The sequence below is a fragment of the Felis catus genome, chromosome B3 (assembly GCF_018350175.1).
Source record: "Felis catus isolate Fca126 chromosome B3, F.catus_Fca126_mat1.0, whole genome shotgun sequence".
Classification (NCBI taxonomy): Eukaryota; Metazoa; Chordata; class Mammalia; order Carnivora; family Felidae; genus Felis; species Felis catus.
This window is the reverse complement of record NC_058373.1, coordinates 119860149-119871749: the sequence shown is the minus strand read 5'-3', so window position 1 is coordinate 119871749 and position 11601 is coordinate 119860149. Positions and strand designations below refer to the sequence as shown.

Genomic DNA, 11601 nt, shown 5'->3' with positions numbered 1-11601 from the left:
AACTCGGGCTTCACGGTCCGCAGGCCACGCCCCTCCGTGCCACAGCCCACCCCTTCCATCTGCCTGAGCCAATCAGAGACTAGGAACTCGAGTTGCTCATTTACGGCGGAGCGTCCGCGAGCCTCCGAGGCTGGAGGAACGGAAGTGGCCGTTCGCAGCTCCTACGAAGTTGGACAGAGGTGAGCTGGGAGGCCCCGCGAGGGTGGCTAGTTCTGTTGCTATGGAAACAGCTGGTCTCGGCGATCCCACTCCCCCCAACGACCCGAGGCTGTGCTGTGAAAGTTGCCACCCGCCCTCCCTCTTGATCCCTAAGCTCCAGTGACCACCAGCTGTTCTGACTCGCGCTGAGAGTGCGCGTCCGGGACCCGCTACACCTAGGGCAGACGCTCTTTTGTAATGCTGTTACACCGCATAAAACTGGTTCGTTTGCATCTGTGTCTAATAGATTCAGCTCCCTGAGAGCAGGGACCATACCTTTTTTACCTTTGCATTCCCATCGCCTCACACACTTATTGTGAGGCAGGGATCAGGGATGAAGAGACGAATACTCACCAATAAGGAGGTTCAAAGTGGGAGCTTTATATGGGAGCAAAGATGATGTCCTTCCAGATAGGCTAGAGAGTATAACATAATACCAAGAGCTATTATTGACTTCAGGTTTACTATGTGTTGGGCACTGTGTGTGAATTATCTACTGCAATCTGTGAGGTAGGTCCTCTTATCCGCATTTTACAGGATAGAAAACGGCCACAAAATTCAAGCAGTTGGTAAGGGGACGCATTCGTGTTCAAATCTACCGACTATCTGAATCTAAAGTCTGTGTGTCATGAGAATCTCTGTTTCCTTAAGATAAGTTCTTAGGATCTTTGGACAAACTCATTTTCTTAAGACATTTGTTACAATTGACATATTGCCATCCAAAAAGATACATCAATACCAAAATCAGACAAAGAGAGTACAAGAAAACTACAGACCAGTATCCCTCACAAACACAGATGCAAAATCTGTAACAAAATATTAACAAATCAAATCCAGCAATGAATAAAAAGATTAATAATTACCAAATAGAATTTAAACCCGGGATGCAAAGCTCTTTTAATGTTTGAAAATTAATCATTATTTAACAACCATATTAACAATATAAAAAGTGAAATCACCTGATCAGATCTATTGATGCAAGAAGCATTTGACAAAATCCAACAGCTATTGAATTAAAAAAAAAAAAAACAACTCTCAGAGAACTAGGAATAGAAGGGAACTTCTTCAACTTGCTAAAGAATATCCACAAGAGCCTGCACTTAACATCATACTTTAAGGTGAAAGACTGCTTTCGTTCTAAGATCAGAAACAAGGCAAGGATGTCCACTCTCACAACTCCTATTTAATATTATAGTCAAAGTTCTAGGCAGTGCAATAAGGTAAGAGAAAGAAAGTTTAATAACATACAGACTAGAAAGAGAGAAAACTGCTCCTATTCACAGAAGACATCATTGTCCACACAGAAAAACCAAATAATCAACAATGACCAAAAAAACCCAAGAGTGAATAAGTGAATTTAGCAAGGATGTAAGGTCAACACGCAAAAATGAATCTTGTTTCTATATACTAGCAATGAATAATTAGAAACCAAAATTGAAACACCATAACTCCCAAAAGCCATAATATATTTGTCAATTTTATTTGTGTTAAGTTAAAAAATTTTTTTTTAATGTTTATTTATTTTTGAGACAGAGAGAGACAGAGCATGAACAGGGGAGGGGCAGAGAGAGAGGGAGACACAGAATCTGAAACAGGCTCCAGGCTCTGAGCTGTCAGCACAGAGCCTGACCCGGGGCTCAAACTCACAGACCGCGAGATCATGACCTGAGCCGAAGTCAGATGCTTAACTGACTGAGCCACCCAGGCACCCCTATTTGTGTTAAGTTTAAACTGTCCTAAAAATTGTACCAATTTACATGCTTGTTATCACTTATCATGATATCACTTATCATGATCTGGCCAATTTTGGATATTGTCGTTCTTTATTTTTCCAGGCATCAAGCCATTAAAAACTAAGGCATATACTATTGTATACATACAAAAGAAAATATGTTGTGTGTTATATATATGTGTGTGTGTGTATGTATGTATGTATATATGAAACTACCATGCTACAACACAGACATGATAAAGCATGTCTAAATATATATATATATATATGCATATATATATGCAAGTTATGAAGCATGACAAAATGAACATGCATGAACTCATCTCCCAAATTAAAAACTAAAATTCTTTTTTTTAATTTTTTTTAATGTTTTTACTTATTTTGAGACAGAGAGAGACAGAGCATGAGTAGGGGAGGGGCAAAGAGAGGGGGAGACACAGAATCCAAAGCAGGCTCCAGGCTCCAAGCTGTCAGCACAGAGCCGGACACGGGGCTCAAACTCACAGAGTGTGAGATTATGACCTGAGCTGAAGTCAGACGCTTAACCGACTGAGCCACCCAGGCGCCCCAAAACTAAAATTCTTGAATATAAGTAGAATGGTGGTTTTCAGGGGTGGGATGGGGGCATAAGTTATTATTTAATGGGTACAGAATTTTGGTTTTACAACAGGAAAACAGTTCTAGAGATGGATGGTGGAGGATGGATGTACATTAATGCCACTGAGATGCACACTTAAAGGACTTAGGTAAATTTTATGTTTCCTGTATTTTAACCACAATTTTAAAAAGCATGTGACATATATTTTTTAAAAATCCTCAAACACTGCCTATACCATGTCGACGGTGTGTGTACTCTTACCCCGTTTCTCTGTCTTCTCCCATACCCAAGGATAACCACTGAATTTTGACTGGTATTGCTTTGTTTTATTAAAAAAAATGTATATTTATAATCCGTAAACAACATATTGTTTAGCTTAACCTGATTTTAACTTTTTTGCAGATGACATTATAATGTAATTTTCTACAACTTGCTCTTTTCACTTGATACGACATTCCTAAAATGGACGTAGTTACGTGTATCTGTAGTTCTTTCATTAGCAACGCTGCCTAGTATCCCATCATGTGACCATACCATAATCTATGTATTCGTTTTCTTTCAACAGATATTTGGGGTGTTTCCAGGCTTTTTTAGGGGAGTGAGAGACTATAAACTATAAATATTCTTGTGTATGTTTTGGCCTGCAAGTGGAAAAGCTAGAGCATAGACTGTGTGAATATTCAACTTTACAAATAGCGCTAGTCTTCCAAAGTGGTTAAATCAATGAATGCTCGGGGCGCCTGGGTGGCTCAGTTGGTAGAGCATGCAACTCTTGATCTTGGGGTTGTACATTCGAGCCCCACGTTGGGTGTAGAGATTACTAAAAAATAAAAGCTTAAAAGACAAAATCTTCAGGGCGCCTGGGTGGCTCAGTCGGTTGAGCGACCCACTTCGGCTCAGGTCATGATCTCATGGTTTGTGAGTTTGAGCCCCGCCTCAGGCTCAGTGCTGACAGCTCAGAGCCTGGAGCCTGTTTCAGATTCTGTGTCTCCCTCTCTGTCTGCCCCTCCCCCACTCATGCTCTGTCTGTCTCTCTCTGTCTCAGAAATAAATAAACATTAAAAAAAATTTTTTTTTAATAAAAAAAAAAATCAATGAATGCTCTCTCCAGTAGGACTTAAAGATCCAACTGATCTACCTTATTAGCAACACTTGGTACTACCAGTTATTTTATTTGGGGAGAATCAGGTAGATATAAAAGGATGCATCATTATGATCTTAATTTGTTTTCCTGATTACCAACGAGATTGTTCATTTTTTCATATGTTTCTTGGCCATGTATTTTTCTTTCCCCTTTGTGACATACCTGTTTGTGTCTCTTGCCTACTTTCTTTTTTTTTTCTTTTTTTTTAAATTTTTTTTAACGTTTTTATTTATTTTTGAGACAGAGAGAGACAGAGCATGAATGGGGGAGGGGCAGAGAGAGAAGGAGACACAGAATCGGAAGCAGGCTCCAGGCTCTGAGCCATCAGCCCAGAGCCCGACGCGGGGCTCGAACTCACGGACTGTGAGATCGTGACCTGAGCCGAAGTCGGATGCTTAACCGACTGAGCCACCCAGGCGCCCCTCTTGCCTACTTTCTTAAAAATCTTTTTAAAATGGACTTGTAGGAGTTTCTTATATATTTTGAATACTCATCTTTTTCAGTTATTTGTTTTATAAATATCTTCTCTCAGTTCATGGCTTGTTGTTTCACTCACTTTGAGATGTCTTTCAACAGAGTTCTCAATTTTAAATATGGTCAAATGCATCAACCTTGTCTTAGGTAGTTAATGCTTTTCATATTTTATTTTACAACTCCTTCCCTGGGGTGTCTGGGTGGCTCAGTCGCTTAAGCATTCAACTCTTGATTTTGGCTCAGGTCATGATCTCATGGTTTGTGAGATCAAGCCCCGTGTTGGGCTCTGTGCTGACAGTGCAGAGCCTGCTTGGGATTCCCCCCCCCCCCCCGGCCTCTCCCCTACTTGCTTGCTGTCTCTCTCAAAAAACAAAACAAAACAAAACAAAACAAAAACCCTTCCCTGATTTAAAGGCTTGAAGATGATCTCTTACTTTTTTTCTTCTAAATAAGTTAAAATTTTAGATTTACATGTAAGTTTTGGGAGTGCCTGGGTGGCTTAGACAGATGAGGGTCTCACTTTTGATTTTGGCTTGGGTCGTGATCTCAAAGTTCATGAGATAGAGCCCCTCATCAGGCTCTTCACTGACAGCACAGACCCTGCTTGGGATTCTGTCTCTCTCCCTCTCTCTCTGCCTCTCTCTCAAAATAAATAAATATTTTAAAAAAGGATTTACACATGAGTTTTCTATGTAAGGAGTAAGGTGGGAATCCAATTTTATTTTCTTTTTCCATTCTTTTTCCCTTGATTTTCAATGCTACCACTCTAATATATCAAGTATCTATAATGTGTGAGTCTGTTTGAGGGCTTTGTATTTTGTTCCATTGCTAAATTTGCATATCCCTGACCTAATATCACATTTTTATCTTATTTTATAAAAAGTTCTGGGGTGCCTGGGTGGCTCAGTCGGTTAAGCGTCCGACTTTGGCTCAGGTCATGATCTCACGGTCTGTGAGTTCGAGCCCCGCGTCGGGCTCTGTGCCGACAGCTCAGAGCCTGGAGCCCATTTCAGATTCTGTGTCTCCCTCTCTCTCTGCCCCTCCCCTGTTCATGCTCTGTCTCTCTCTGTCTCAAAAATAAATAAACATTAAAAAAAAAATTGTAAAAAAAAAAAAAGTCTTGCTCTCTGGTAAGAAAAATTCCCTTGCAATATTTCTTTCTTTAAAAGGTTCTTAACTAGTTTTAAGTCTTTGCTTTTTCATATATATTTTAGAAACAATTTGTCTATTCCTCAAAAAAAAAAAAAGCAACCTCTAATGATTTTGCATGGAATTACTTTGAATCTCTAAATTAATTTGAGGAGAATTGGCATCTTTAAGATACTGAGTCTTCCTATCTATGGATATGGTATATATCTTCATTTATTTAGGTCTTCTTTAATGTTGTTTAGTAAAATTTTATAATTTTCTCCATATATGACTTGCACATCTTATGTAAGATTATTCCTAGGTACATTGAATTTTTACTGTTGTAGATGATTATCATTCTTTTTCATCATTGTCAAATGGATAGAGAAAATACAAAACTCCTTTTAGTTTGCATTTCTTTGCTCATTAATATAGATGAACATTTTTTTCATGTTTCAATGCATATGATTTGCCCATTTTTCTAATATGATACATGACAGACATTCTGGTTGTCTACCTGACATCCATTTCTTTCTTCTTGTTTGTTAAAAGGCCTGATTTTCTTTGGTTTCTACCCACGGGGAAAGTGGTTTTAGCTTATGAGTAAATCCTGATTGGCCTAAGCCAATCATGGCAATTCCATTCTTTTTCTTTCTTTCTTTCTCTCTCTCTTTCTTTCTTTCTTTCTTTCTTTCTTTCTTTCTTTCTTTCTTTCTTTCTTTCTTTCTTTCTTCTATAGGTTGGTGCTGGGTAACCCATTTTCTAGCCAGCAGAATATGAGGGAGATCTGTTTGGAACTCCCTGGAAAGGTTTCTTTGTTTTTAAGTAACGGAGAAGACTCCTTAGTCTCTTTAGTCTCTGGTTGTCTGAAATATGATGCCTAGAATTACTGCAGCTATCTTAAATGACCATGAAGTCTCAAGAATGAGGATTAAGTTAACATGCCAAGATGTCAGAACAGAAGAACAGGAAGAACCTAAGGTCTTGAAAATATCAACACTTAATGGATATTTTACATATATAAACTCTTGTCATCCTTTCAGCAGTCCTATGAGATAAATACTACTAATATAACCATTTTCAAAACAGGAATCTGAGGCAGAAATAGGATAAGTAACTTGCTTAGTGTCACACACCCAGTAAGTGGAAGAGTTGAGATGTTAATCCAACAGTATAGCTTCAGTGCTTATCCTGTTAGTCTATGTACTATGGTGCCTTTTATTAAAGTTGTGTGAAATCGACAAATCCAGAAGTTGCCTTAACTTTAGACTTCTTATTATATGAAATGGTACATTTCTCTATAAAATTTTGAATGGAGTTTTCTGTCACAGCCCAAAGCATCTTGATATTGGGTATTTAATCTTTTTCTGGTTAATTTGTAAGGTGTGTTTATATATTAAAGATTCCAATCATTTGTAATTTGTGTTGCAATATTAGTAGTTTTAAAAACTTTGCCCAATTCTCACATATTTCTGTGGGATTTTATTTTATCTTATTTATTCTTTTATTTTTTTTTAACGTTTATTTATTTTTGAGACAGAGAGAGACAGTGCATGAATGAGAGAGGGTCAGAGAGAGAGAGGGAGACACAGAATCTGAAACAGGCTCCAGGCTCTGAGCTGTCAGCACAGAGCCCGACGCGGGGCTCGAACTCACGGACCACGAGATCATGACCTGAGCCAAAGTCAGACGCTTAACTGACTGAGCCACCCAGGCGCCCCTCTTTCTGTGGGATTTTAAATTGAAACAGCTTTCAGTAGGACAATTTGGAAAAAAAAAAACGTAGCAAAAGACTTTAAAATGTTCATTCATGCTTTTTAAATTGGTATGTTTAAGTCTAGAAATTTATCCTAGGGAGGTAATCAGAAATAGGCCCAAAGATTTATCCACAATAACACTTTTTACTTTATTATTTATAACATAAAATCAGAAATATTCCTAAATAGCCAAAATTTAAAAATTGGTTTGGAAATTATGTATTGCCATACATGTTTTAGAAGAATATTTAATGACATAAGAAATACTTAATGATAAGAATTATTGACAACATATTGTTAAGTTTAAAAAGTAGGGTTCCTACAGTCACTCTGGAAGATAGTTTGGCAGTTCCTTTCAAAACTAAAAATGGATTTATAATACAACCCAGCAATTGCACTCTTGGTCATTCATCCCAGAGAAATGAGCACTTGTATCTAAATAGCATGAATGTGGGGCGCCTCGGTGGCGCAGTCGGTTAAGCGTCCGACTTCAGCCAGGTCACGATCTCACGGTCCGTGGGTTCGAGCCCCGCGTCGGGCTCTGGGCTGATGGCTCGGAGCCTGGAGCCTGTTTCCGATTCTGTGTCTCCCTCTCTCTCTGCCCCTCCCCCGTTCATGCTCTGTCTCTCTCTGTCCCAAAAATAAATAAAAAAATAAAATAAAAAAAAAAAACACACACACAAAAAAACGTTGATAAATAGCATGAATGTTCATAGTAGCTTTATTCATAATAGCCAAAAACTAGAAACTTCCTAAATGTCCTTCCATTAGTTAGTGTTTTAACAAACTGGGGCAAATCCATAGCAAGGGATATGGTTTGGCAATAAAAAGGAATAAACTATTGATATCTCCAACAACTTAAACTCAAGGAACTTATGCTGAGTGAAAAAAGCCAATCTCAAAAGTATACATAAAGCATAATTCCGTTTATGTAGCACTCGTGGAATAACATATATAGAGAGATGAAGAATGGATTAGTAATTGCCAGGGGTTAGAGTTGGGTGGGGGCATGGGATGGGGGTAGCTATGAAGGAGTGACACAAAGGATAGTACAGTTGAGTCTCTTCATCTTGTGGGGATGATTATGCAAGGCTACACATGATAACATTTCATAGAGCTACACACACACACACACACACATACACACACGAGTGCGTGTGTAACTGGTGAAATCTAAAACTATGGATTATATCAATGTCAATATTTTGGTTTTGGTCCAGTACCATAGTTGTGTGAGTTGTTACCATCAGAGGAGGCAGGGGGAAGGGTGCATGGGACTTTGGTGTACATTCCTTTCAGTCTCCTATGAAATCACCAATTATCTTGAAATAAATAGTTTAACAAAAACTTTATACACCAGGATTTATAAAATAAAAATGTCTGTTTAAAAGAAGATTATAGGGGCGCCTGGGTGGCTCAGTTGGTTAAGGGGCCGACTTCGGCTCAGGTCGTGATCTCGCGGTCCATGAGTTTGAGCCCCGCGTCGGGCTCTGTGCTGACAGCTTGGAGCCTGGAGCCTGCTTTGGATTCTGTCTCTCCCTCTCTCTCTGCCCCTTCCCCCATTCGTGCTCTGTCTCTCTCTGCCTTTCAAAAATGAATAAATGTTAAAAAATAAAAAAATTTAAAAAAAAAGATTATAATGGGGTTCCTGGGTGGCTCAGTCGGTTGAATGTCTGATTTCAGCTCAGGTTCATGATCTCCCCATTCGTGGGTTTGAGCCCGCATCTGACTCTGTGCTGACAGCTCAGAGCCTGGAGCCTGCTTCAGATTCTGTTGTCTCCCTCTCTCTCTCTCTCTCTGCCCCACCCCTGCTCACATTCTGTCTCTGTCTCTCTCAAAAATAAACATTAAAAAAGAATTTTTTTAAGAAAATTATAATAATGGGGCACCTGGGTGGCTCAGTTGAGCATCCAACTCTTGATTTCAGTTCAGGTCATGATTTCACGGTTTGTGGGTTGGAGCTCCACATGGGGCTCCACGCTGACAGTGCAGGACCTGCTTGGGACTGGCTCTCTCTCTCTCTCTCTTACTCTCTCTCTCTCTCTCTCTCTCTCTCTCTCTCTCTCTCCCTCCCTCTGTCTCTGCCCCTCCCCTGCTCATGCTCCTCTCTCTTTCTGTCAAAATAAATAAATAAACAAAAAAAAGAAAAAATTATAATAAAAAATTATCAAAAAATAACTAAAAGTGGTGCCTGGCTGACTCATTTGGTACAGCATGTGACTCTTGATCTCAGGGTCGTGAGTTCAAGGCCCTCATTGGACATGGAGCCTATTTTCAAATAAATAAATAAAAATAAATTTGAAAAAAAGAAAAGAAAATTATAAGGGCACCTAGCTGACTCAGTGGAGCACACGACTCTTCATCTTGGGGTTGTGAGTTCTAGCCCTACATTGGGTGTAGAGATTGTTTAAAAATAAAATCTTTAAAAGAAAATTATAATGGATTATGTTACATTGCTCTAATTATTAAATGACTCAGTGCTAAAATATAATTTTTCAAAAAAAGCAAGACGCAAAAGTAGTGTATTTGGTAGGCTCTCAATTTCACTTAAAAATATTTACATGTTAGGGGCGCCTGGGTGGCTGACCAGCTCAGGTCATGATCTCATGGTTCACGAGTTTGAGCCCCACATGGGGCTCTGTGCTGACAGCTCAGAGCCTGGAGCTTGCTTCGGATTCTTTGTGTGTGTGTGTCTCTCTCTCTGCCCCTCCCCCACTAGTGCTCTGTCTCTCTCTGTCTCTCAAAATTAATAACCGTTAAAATTTTTTAAAATATTTGTATGTTGGGGCACCTGGGTGGCGCAGTCGGTTAAGCGTCCGACTTCAGCCAGGTCATGATCTCGCGGTCCGTGAGTTCGAGCCCTGCATCAGGCTCTGGGCTGATGGCTCAGAGCCTGGAGCCTGTTTCCGATTCTGTGTCTCCCTCTCTCTCTGCCCCTCCCCCATTCATGCTCTGTCTCTCTCTGTCCCAAAAATAAATAAAAACGTTGGAAAAAAAATTTAAAAAAAAATAAATATTTGTATGTTATATACACACACACACACACACACACACACACATACGCACACCTGTATATACACACATATGGACATCATATATTTGTATATATACATATATGTGTATACATACATACAGGTATGGGTGTGTGTGTGGATATATGTGTGACATATACCAAGATATTAACTGTGGCTCTCTCTGGACAGTATGACTACAGGTTTATTAGAGACCCCTAATTGCCTCACAAACCACCAATCTATAGTAGTAGAGTTTTGGCTCTGCAAATAGCTACCCAGAATAAAGACTACATCTCCTGGTCTCCCCAGCAGGTAGATGCGGCCATGTGACCGCATTCTTACTGATGAGGGAACATAAGGCAAGCTGAGGACAAAGCACAAGCTAAGAACACCCCCCACCCCCCACCCCAGGTGGGATACGTGTGATATTCCTCGGACATGAAAGGGAAAGAAAACCAATGGTTAACTGATAAAAGTCACAGTCATCCAGGACAGGAGTCTCCATCAGTTTACAAATATCTTAGTAAATTACAAAAAAACAAAACCAAAACCAAAAAGCAATCTTATCAATAGCCTAATCTCCGGAACTCCCTACTGTCTTCATATTAGTGCTTTGCTACTTTCCTGGAGGGAAAAACAACTTTAGTTTGACAATAGCTAGGCCTTCAGTAATCTGTGAGTCTTCTTTAGCATATGAAAATCCCTTTAAGAAATTTTCCCTTGACTTTACCTCTCCTAACCCCATAGTATACAACCAGTCACTCTTTACAACCCAGTGCAGCTCTTTCTGCCCACAGGTCCTGTCCCCACGCTTTAATAAGATCACCTCCTTGCACCAAAGACGTCTCCAAGAGTTCTTTCTTGGCCATTGGCTCTGAACCCCACCATCACCCCAAAACCCGGTCATTACCGTGGGGCTGGTGTGGAAGCGTTGTGTCGCTGCTTCTGAGAACCTTGCCTGGGAGATAGCTGGCATGTGTCCCTTGGCCTCTTTATCCCTTTCTCTTTCTGGCTACTTTTCTGCTCTGTCACCCTAGATAATGAGGATTCAGGCCACGCTGCAGGCATGGCAGAGTAGTGAGCTGGAAGGGGCCTGGGCACCCTGAGGCCTCTGTGGAGCAAAACTATCATACCAGCCTGGACTTTTGAACTTCATGTAGCAGCAAGCAAAATAAACTTCAGTCTTATTTGAGCCACTGTTATCTTGAGGTTTCCATCATTCGTAGTCACACCCAGTCCTAACAAACACAAGAGTGGTTTTCATGTTCATTTGTGTTCTGTATTTTCCAAAATTTCTACAGTAAACACCTCCCATTTGTAATCAGAAAAAAAAGTTATTTGTAAGAAAAATGAATCCTTCATCAGGCCCATTCTCTCAACCAGGAATATGATTGTGTTCACCGGATCTTCTAGATTTTCCCAGAGTGTCCCAATTTCAAATATTCTGGCTAATTGCCTGCAGAATTATCAAATCATAGTTTCTGAGCTTAATTTGGAGAATAGGGTGATTATGATGATAATTCTCAACTGTAGGGAGGGAGGCTGACCAAAATATT

At 39.9% G+C, this 11601-nt stretch overlaps 1 protein-coding gene across 11 annotated transcripts in view; it reads left to right on the top strand.

Annotated features, from left to right (window-relative positions):
• The first annotated feature begins 50 nt into the window (after positions 1-50).
• The window catches only part of PGF (placental growth factor), a 52151-nt gene continuing 40600 nt past the window's right edge, over positions 51-11601 (top strand). For 7 of the 11 annotated variants that reach the window (XM_045060243.1, XM_045060245.1, XM_045060247.1 and 4 more), the window contains exons 1-2: positions 82-179; positions 2601-2676. The gene's annotated coding sequence lies outside the window, so the exon portion shown is untranslated. The other 4 variants (XM_019833310.2, XM_045060248.1, XM_045060241.1 and 1 more) reach the window with 4 other exon arrangements.